A 10,312-nucleotide genomic window follows, 5' to 3' on the forward strand; every position below is an offset into this window, starting at 1 on the left:
TTTCCCGAGAAAGTACCATTAATTAGCCGCGGGTATGCGCACTACCATTAAATCCCTTCAAATCCGCCGTGTTGCCGCCTGGCACTCTGCTCGACTGCCCATTCCCCCGTTCGCTTTGCATGAAGACGATTACGTCAGCCAGTCCGAGCCGCTATAAGTCGCTGTAAGAGCCTTTCTAGATACACAGACGCCGGTCGTCGTCTTCTCGTAGTGAGTGCGAAGCGGCGTTCAGGAGAATGGCCGGCAACATTACCGACACACTGGAGAGGGTCCTCTCTACGCCCGGATATCGGCCAATCCCAACACTCCCTCCAGGACGGAGTGAACTCACCGTCGTAGGCACACACTCCTGCAGCCCAAACGAGGCCCCCTGTCCGATGGAGGGGAAGTAGATACAGCAGCAAGCTTTGGGACGTGCCTCACCCTCTACTCCGGCAGAAACAGGAACTGCCGTAACTGTATGATAACAACGTTTCAAATCAGCATCTCTTAGACAAAAGCTTAAATTACTAACTCAAATACAACTCCTAACAGCTTTCATTGTTTCAAAGCCTCTTTTTAGTTTTAAACCTGATGATTACATAAGCATTCTTAGTTTTTGCAACGGTCCTGTAACATACCGAACTTTTATAATAAAAATGCCAACATTATACCTTTTTCTAGAATAGGAACTCAATATGATCCTCAAGTTAAAACATAATGGAACGAGTTGTCATCGAAGGTTGATTTAACATCGCAGTTTTATCAGTGGATGTATTGCTGGAACTAACTTGTTAAACAGCTTGACCAAGCAGCGGAACAGCAAGCGCGACTCCAGTCAGGATAGAGACCAGGATCTCAAGTCACCCGCTGCAGGACTCGCTGTTGAGGGCTATGATAGCCCACTCCCCTCCACACCAGCTCCACAACCGTAGGACGGACCCTCCGCTTGAACGCGCCAACCGGAGGGTAGGGTGCAAGGGGGGCGGTTTGGGAATGGGCCATCGTCACTGCTACAAGAAAGATGCACTTCTCCCAGACCAGCGTTGATCTCAGATTATAATCCTGACAAAAATCTGAAGAGAATGTCAGATGCAGTTATGTCAGAGTGGAGCTTTCTGTTTAAGGTTTTGAGCTCTTAAATTGTTACTGACCTGTTGGACTATGAATCTATTAGGCCAGGTACATTTACAATTAAATGTTCGGATCTTAGTGACATTGAATATTGGCTACCTCATATTTCTTTGTTAAGCAAAAATGCGTAAAATAATCTGTTCAGCAACAGGACCACCTGCTGCACCCTTATATAATTGTCATTGTGATATCTGCTTTTGTACTTACGTTTCAAAGGCTGTAAGGACTACAGTTTGGCACTGTTCTATAAATGAACAAATTTTCTCACCACACTTTGAGTCATTTTGTCCAGCATATTGCAAGCTGTAGAACTCTCTCGCTCTAGTCATGACCATATATTGGTATAATTGATGCTTTCAGTTTCAGTGAATTAATCAATCCAAGTCAATGGAACACTACACAAGATGTACCCAAAATCAACACTGTCCCTTAAAACTTTCGAGACACAAATGATGTATACAGTGTAATCGGAAGTTATATCCGAATCGTATCGTTGCTGAATATCGTCGATAATAAGTATTCGTATCGTGACCTCACTACTCGTGTATCGTATCGTAATCGATGAGATTAGTTGAGTATCGCTACAGGCCCTAGTCGACAACTGACATTGCGATATACCATTCTTCCCCTGCGAATAATATTCAGTGACTATGAAAAAATACCAGGAATGGAAGACAGGAACACGTTTTTACCTGCTCCGCAACCATCTTCTTGACTAATGCTATACAACTTGAAAACATTCAGTAATAGCTTATTTTTAGGCAGCGTCTGCACTCATCAAAATAATGTCGCCTATGTTTACAAAGTGTTTTTTGGACTTTGGTTTTTGAGTGGTTGGAATACCTACTTTTAGAGATATGGCACAGCACACACGACACACACACACACACACAACACCACACACACACACACACACCACACACACATCACACTCACTCACTCACTCACTCACTCACTCACTCACTCACTCACTCACACACACACACACACACACACACACACACACACACACACACACACACACACACACACACACACACACACACACACACACACACACACACACACACACACACCTGGAATAAGCAAATGGACCTGACTTGCCTAACCAATACCTCATAACCGTAGTTTCCTCTTGTAGTAAGAACTGTGTTTGTCACATGAGTGTGCCGTTGGTTTTGAACCAGCTTACAGTTTCACTTGCTCTAAGACGTTGAAGCAGAGTCTGTTGCTTTCACCTGAATAATTTTGCGTTGTGATGAAGACCACAGTGATCAGAATACCGTGCAGTAGCTAAAAGCAGAATAACAATAAATGAGGAAACGTGTTTTACTGCAGATATGAAAACTTTCTGATGGCTTCTGTGCTCTTCAGTTTTCACCTCCATCTTGTCTGTGTGATAAGTGTGCACTGGAGACAAACGGGTGTGATTGGCCGCATCCTGTGATTGATGAACCAATAACTGGGCTTGCTGATCCACCAGATTGCTTTATTATTGATGTTATATTTTTGAACATCAGAGCCAGTGCTGCTCTGACTGTAAGATGCCTCGCTCTTTTAATGTAACATGCTCAGACTAGAGCTGCTGGCAAAATCACAACATGATGTTTTTTATTACTGGTCAGTTTTATTGTTTTCAGCCAGACTGAAATGTGATTAAGGATGCTGCATGTTATGTATTGTGGCTCGCTGATGGCCCGGCCTCCCTCTGGGGCCGTTGCCTTGACACAGACTACTGTGAAGGAAGGATGAACTAAATGACACAAGCACAGCTGGTGGGACGAATATCTAAAGGGCTTTTGGAGGGAATAATGAAGTGTGTTCTTATTTAAGCAGCAGCCATCATGGGAAGGTCAGATCAGACACAGCTGCTTCTTTCTTAATCCTGGAGTTCCTGGGATCTCCGTTTGGGAACCACTGTGCTAGGGGGGTCGAGATCCAGCCAATCAGACAGGCTGCAGTTCTTTAGACAGTCAGATGAGTGCTATGTCATTTACGGATGCTAACGTCTTCCTTCCTCTGTTGAGGAACTGTCTCCAGATTGAAATGTGATTAGAGATAGTGTACATTTAATTGTTTTTGTTGATAAGAATCCAAGAGTTACATGTTTTTCATCTCAACATATTTTCCATGTATTGCTCTCTCTTTTCATCATTAGTGCTACAGAAACCATATGCCAAGCCAAGCTGAATTGTGTTTACATTCCATGAAAACAAGACAAAAAAAACATATAACCGTGCTGCCTGGTGGCCGTAATGTTGCAATGCAACAGTTTGAATTGTATTTGACGGTACTTAGTAACTTTCTCACCATGCAGATGTTAAATGTTACTGAGTATGTACAATTATGGAGCTTGGCTTATTTGTGAAAAGAAAAAGATTTAGGAAAATATGTGTGCATATCTTTTTATATTTCTCAAACCAACGTAATGTATTGGAAACAAATTACTTCAGCCAGACTCAAAACTCAGTGTGGAGATCTCTGTAATGCAGATGTATTCATCAAAGGTTTGGAAAGAAATATTGGAGAAGTCAGCAAGAGTAAACCACTTTTTTAAATGATCCAACCGAAAACCTGAACGTGACAGACTCTTTTCCTATAAAAGAAGCAAGCAAACCTGTTACTAAATCTAGAGAAAAATTCACTAATTTAGCAACACTGACTCCAAAGCTACTTCCCAAAAATAATTTCACATATATTATCTACACTTTATTTACCTACAGCAGGGGTGGGGAACCTTTTTCCTCTCAAGGGCCATTTCAATTTTTTCAATTTTAAATGCATCAATCTGGTGCACTTTGAGAGCAACATTAAGAGATCTATGGATACATCTCTCAACACCCATATGAAACAGAACTGTAAGCAGATGTTCTTTTTCTTTATGGATATTTTACAAATCACTCTCCTTTCAAACTGTATTCTTGTTTATTAATAACAACTTTTTTTTACTGTCATATAGTATTTTATACCTGTTTACCTCATTCTCTTATTTTTTTTATAACTATAATGATCATTTAAAGATGTGCCTTTACTTCACTGGTTGAAGGAAACGCTTGTTATATTCGTTAGCATAGCTAACTAAACCGGATGCTATTAACAACAAAGTTATTGACTGTATGATCAGTATGACAGATGGCCACTGGGCTTACAACTAAAGACACAGGCACGCGAAAACTGCGGCATGTGTACGGCTCCTTATGGGTACTGCAGTCAGTCAGTCAGTCAGTCAGTCAGTCAGTCAGTCAGTCAGTCCGACTGACGGACAACTTCTCACTTCAAAAAAGAAGAAGAAATCTAGATCGCAAAATAATTAAACAAGCGAGTGCCTGTTTTTCCTGGCCGAGGACAGGTTCCTTGAACACAACACGAGCGTAACGTGTCTTCACGTGGTTATGTCTCGTCTGAAAGGAGTACTGACGGAGAGCACCGGAACGCCGCTCCGGCTCTTCAAATATTGCAGTACCCATAAGGAGCCGTACACACCGCAGTGTTTGCGTGGCTGTATCTTTAGTTGTAAGCACAGTGGCGATCTGCTGTTATTAGCATCTGGTTAGCTAGCTAGGCTAACAAATTTAAAGAGCTTTTCTACAACCAGGTGGAAGAGAGCTCTCCTGAGAGGCTCAAATAACCTCAGCTCAGTGAGGTTAAGGCACACCTTGATATGATCATTATAGTTATTAATGAGACATTAGAGACTAAATGAAAAACAGGTATAAAATACTATGACAGTAACAAAAAAGTTGTTAAAAATAACAAGAATAGAGTTTAAAAGGGGAGTGATTTGTAAAATATCCAAAAAGAAAAATCTGCTTACAGTTCTGTTTCATATGGGTGTTGAAAGATGTATCCATAGATCTCTTCATGTTGCTCTCAAAGTGCACCAGATTGATGCTTTTAACTTCAATATTAAAAAAAAAAATCTTCCCTGGGGAGCATGCCCCCGGACCCCCCTAGAGGAGGTTAGGTCTCCCCCACTTAAATCATGTTCACATGGATACTCAATACATTTGCACACATCTTGTGTTCATATCTTTCTGTTTTGGTGGTCATGCCACACCGTGCACATGCATGCGCGAGTAATGGTGAGATATCTGGATTAAGAGGTTGCTTTTTCTTTGCATAGCATGAAAGAAAGGCCAAATGAATGGGCTGTGATTTTAGTATTTTTAAGCAGAGGTTAGAGTTCAATTATTTGTACGGCCCTCGGNCATGGTGGTTACACATTGTAACACTTGTACTGTCAGCACAGATGGACTCTTCAATGACATCATTAAGCCAACTTATATTTATGCTCCTACTACTAGGATGGGTTAAAAGCAGAGAACACATTTCACTGTGTGTGCTGTGTGCTCTGCATGTGTGACCATTAAAGAGGGTTTCATCACTCCAATTCTATTCTATCTATAAAAAAAATAGCCAGTATACCCAAACCCAAATGTCCCTTAAGGAGTGCCAAGATCAAAAGTAGTGGTTTTCTCCTGGTGTTACAAAAGATTACCTGTGATGTAGTTCACCTGTCATTGCCCTGGTTGACCTGACAGTTTACATAAAGACAGACCACTGCTGACTGCCAGCTGACTGGTCACTGTGGGACTTATCCTTGTGTTATACCAAGTCATGCTATGTGAACCAAAACCACAACCACTCATGTGCAGTAGTAACGGGTATTGGCGGAAACACTCAGTAAGCAGTTAACAGCCGCAACATGACGGAGGGCTCCACCTTCTGAACTATGTGGACGTTCGCCATGGAACAGGGCCCTGATAGATGGGGACATAGTTAGATAGTTAGATTCACAGCTTCAAAGTTACTGCTGCCTGAGAAAATACTTCCAGGGTAAAAAAAGTCTCCCAGGCTTTATTGCATTTCTACTAACAATAGTTAGTATACTTATGTGGTTTTAAACCTGAGCCCAAAATGTTGGTCCTGAAATTGATTATTTTATAGAAATGTATGTTAATTAGTAGAATGTTTAAGCATTTGACTGATTAGACCCTTAATGTTAATTGAAATCCAACAACACATTTATACAACATTTTTTCTTTAGGTGTTGTTATACAACCTGATGTCTTTCCACTAATGCACAACATGCTGTGTTCCTGGAAGCAAATATTTAGACATGTAGATGTGAACCAAAGTGCATTCGGGCTGTGAAGCATCTCTTTGTGTCCAGAGCTCGCTACCTTCCCAAGCCTCCCAGTCATTCAAATGGTAAACTAGCAGAACGGACTCTTAATTCATTAGGAAGCATTAACAGTCCAGTCCAGCTCTTAGCACTTCAGCCTGACTCACTGTTTCCCACTACTTTCTCCAAACAAAGAAAAGGAAGGCATTTACCATGAGAAAAGAGACAGAGAGGACAGTTAGAGAGCTGGATGTGGCACGCTTAATCTGTAATCTGTCTCTGCCATTTTTCCTCGAAGCATGTCTCATTCAGTTTTCCTTTTGTTGTCATTCTTGTATTCTTCTCAGTTGCTCTCTAAACGGTATCCACAAAACTCATGTTATTTCAAGTAGCACAAGCAGGAAAGTTAAGAAATAACATTTTAACCAAGTCTAAAAAATAGGACAATGTTGACATACTGCACTGGTAAAACAGTTTTAAATCAGATACACACACACACTAATAAGTGTCTGCTAAGGCACATGCTATCTCTTTGAAATCCTTGAAATCAAATTTTCAAAGAGAAATAAGATTAGTAAATGTAATGCTGCCCAAGTTACTCATTCTTTGGCACAATAAACTAGGCATTCTTTGACTGGAAACATTGACTAAATCCAGAAAGAAATTGTGTTTCCTTCTAAACTTGACAAAAAGCCTAATAAGTAGTTTAAAGCAGATTTGCAGAATCCTCCAACCTCTAGTTTGATGATCAAGCTTATCTCAAAGCAAGAAACAACAGGATTACAACTTCTCATCAGAACTACAACTAGTGTTAGCTCCAACAATTTCATGATGGGTAGGGGGGCCTGAAGTAACATCTGTCTGCAAACATAACGAAACTGCAGGAGATGTGTGCCTGCATGGCATTCAACACCATGTTGAGTGGAGGAAACCATGTTAATATCCAACTGACTCTATGACATCTACCTAATTGCATCTGATTTCTCTCAGCATGCCCCTGGGCAACGTTAAAAATGAAGCATGAAGCAAAGACAAGTGCATGTTCTGCTCCAGTGGCTCAGGTTATGGGGAATGGGAGAAAGAAAGCAGCAGGATGGGAAAGTCTCTATGCAATCACTTCGTCATCTGCACTGGATTTGCATAGTAACTGTAGCCTTTTCAAACCCATATAAATATGTCTTGCCTGCAACTTCCTGCCAAATTCTGCACACTAGCCTACATTTAAATGATAATGGATATGATGACGACAAAATATGCAGTTTTGATTGGTTATTCGGGCTCCCAATGGTTTGTGTTGTTGAAAGTCTCTTCAGAATTTTTAGAATCTTGGTTTAGGTTTCTTTATAAAAAGGAAGGTCTTTTTCAGATGTCTGTAGAAATCATTTTGTGAGCAGAAATCTGATGGATTACAGTGGATGTGTCGTTGGTTGTTTGCACATCTATAATATAAAAATGTTTTCATTCTATATTTTATATAGACTCTTACACGCCTCAGTAGTTTGATAATACTGAGTGATGGGCTTGCATCTCAACCGTCATAGAAGTAATTATACTGTAAATAACGTTTGTCTGTGTTTGTATGTGTGTTTGTGTGTGTCAGAGGGCTTGACAGCCGAGGGCAGGCAGGCATGACATCAGATTTCTTCCTCTCTGCATAAGCAGCATTAAGGAGAGAGAGAGAGAGAGAGAGATTGGGGGAGTTGACATATGATGCATCCTTGGTCGGATGTTGAGCTGGTGAGCAATGAATCGCTGCATTGCAGAGGACATTTATTCAAGGATACATTTTATTAGGATCTTTGTTTTATCCCTTATACATCTACTGGACTTAAAATTGAGATGCCTCCCAGCGTGCATTGTGGCTCTAGGAATAGCAATGTCGGTCGATGAATGATGTCCATGCTGAATGGATGAATGTCATGAATTGTCCTGAAATTGGGTACAGTCAATCATAGTGAACACAATCCCAGGTTAAACTGTACTGTGGTGTTTGTGCAAGTCCAACAGTTTTCCATTAAAATATCCATCCATCCATCCATCTTCTCCCGCTTATCCGTGGTCGGGTCGCGGAGGTAGCAGTTCCAGCAGAGGCTTGGAGGACCACCCTTGGCCACCAGTCCCTTCGCAGGCTTGACCTTCTTCCTCCGGAAGTCCCTTAACAATAGGGCCTCGCCCTGAGGACTCTGTTCCACGTTCATGGCTGTCCGGCTTCCCGTCGTCGGAGTCGGCACCGGTCTCCGTTTCGTCGGCCCACACACCTCTTCAAGCCTCTTCTGTACCTTATCTCTTTTGAAAGAAAAAGGCCGTTTATTCGCCTGGTGTGTTTTCAACAAGGACCTTTTGAGCAGCTGTGCGAGTCCTCCACTCCCCCTTCGGTCCCTTGGTAGGTTATCGACACATGTCGCGTTCCCTACCTGCAACAACTGGAGTTGATACCTTCACAATCCCGCAACCTTCCCTCGTGAAAACTCCTTGAGGACTTGGCTGTTGAGCGGGAGGATACAATCTCCGTCTCGACCTCATACTGCCCCCTAGCTGTGGTTAGAGGGCCCCCTTCCAATGGACTCCAGCAGTTTGGTTGAAGTGTCACCGTTTCGGGGCCCCCACCTACTCTAGGGCGGGGTCTTTACGCACTCGAGGACCCACAACTCCCTGACAGGGTACCAACTGTGCAGAGTAGTTGCAACGCACCTTCAGCCTTTGTCATGGCTTCTTCACCGTCTGGGCCCCACCACCCAAGGGAAAAATTTTTCCCCCTTAGTTCTCCCACACACGGTTAAATGTCTCCGGTAGTGTAATGAGTCGAGGGGCCCTTTTCAAATGAGATTCTCCATGAGCTTTCCTCCCAGTCCGGCTAACAGCTTGGAGTCTAACTCCTTCCTTGTTACGCCTAAGGCAGGACCAGCACCTTGGTGCCTAGTCGGAAAAATGAGAGCGTTCCTAGGACCTCCCCCGGACCTCATGTGCGAGTTAGGGTCAGATGTACACAAAACATCTTCAACACTCTTCGCGCATACTGGCCCAGAGCTGTCCCTCAGGTGACACTCTCCACGACGCCCTCATACCCCACTCCCCCAGAGATTTGAGTCCCGGTAGGTTAGAGACATGAGGGTTTCGCCTCGACACAGGCCCAGGAGCCGTCATTCAGCCTGGGTAAAGTCCACTCCCAACCGGAGGCGGTCCCGACGCGAACAGTGGTTAGGACAAACAGTTATATTGTACCTAGCCTAAAGGCTCCGCATCAGCACCCCCTCCCCCAGACGTCAAGCCACCTTGATTCTAACGTTAATGACGGAAAAACGTCTACTACACCAAAGACTACCGAAAGTAGCCGGCGCTGAAGTCGTGAGTGACCTAGCCAAGCGTTGGCTCACACTTCGCCGACCCCTACTCCTAGTCGTGGAGGTTTAGACTCCGGTACCAAGAGTCGTCCTTTGCTACCTGACAGGGTGAGGTTCATCCCTTACCTCAGAATGGGGTTCTTCTTTCCTCAAGTTCATTAGAGCCCCCAGAAACAAGAGCTCACTCCTTGTGTTACCTCGCACTCTACCCAGCCTCTTTAGGCCTCGTCGCCTCGCCATGACGCGTCAGAGAAATGGCGTGGCAACACTGCTTTTCCCTCGACTCGGGTCTTCCGTTTCGAGAGACAGATGGCGGGTCGTAAAAGCAAAGGATGGGAGTGGATACCAGTACTTCCTACCCAATGTACTGCTTTCTTGCTCAAGCGCCCATGTTCGCCGGCTCTACCCAAAAGAGGCGTCCCACCGACCACAAGGGAATCCCTATTTCCACTCTTCAAGCCAGTTAGTCCCTCCCTGAGCCTCAACTCGGCGAGCCTCACTCGGCGAGGAGTAAGCGCAGCTTTCCTCGGTCAACTCCACCAAGGCCCGTGGATCAAATCCTTACGTGACCCGGCGGAGGGATCCCTCCCACAAGGTCCGTGCAGGTCGACCCTTCTCTGGTTTCCCCATCTGGGATCCTGGTGTCTACCTCCCTAATATAGAGAATCGACCGGACCCTCGCCGAACCCTAGGGTCAGTCTTCGACCACTACACCGGTCCCTTTTCTTTCAAA

At 43.8% G+C, this 10,312-nt stretch overlaps 1 protein-coding gene across 1 annotated transcript in view; it reads left to right on the forward strand.

Moving 5' to 3' along the window:
• LOC104951002 (tripartite motif-containing protein 10-like) overlaps positions 1-10,312 on the forward strand; it is a 12,644-nt gene that overhangs the window by 749 nt on the left and 1,583 nt on the right. The gene's annotated exons all lie outside the window — the stretch shown is intronic.

Source organism: Notothenia coriiceps, unplaced genomic scaffold (genome assembly GCF_000735185.1).
Source record: "Notothenia coriiceps isolate Sejong01 unplaced genomic scaffold, NC01 NC01_scaffold00000339, whole genome shotgun sequence".
Lineage (NCBI taxonomy): Eukaryota > Metazoa > Chordata > Actinopteri > Perciformes > Nototheniidae > Notothenia > Notothenia coriiceps.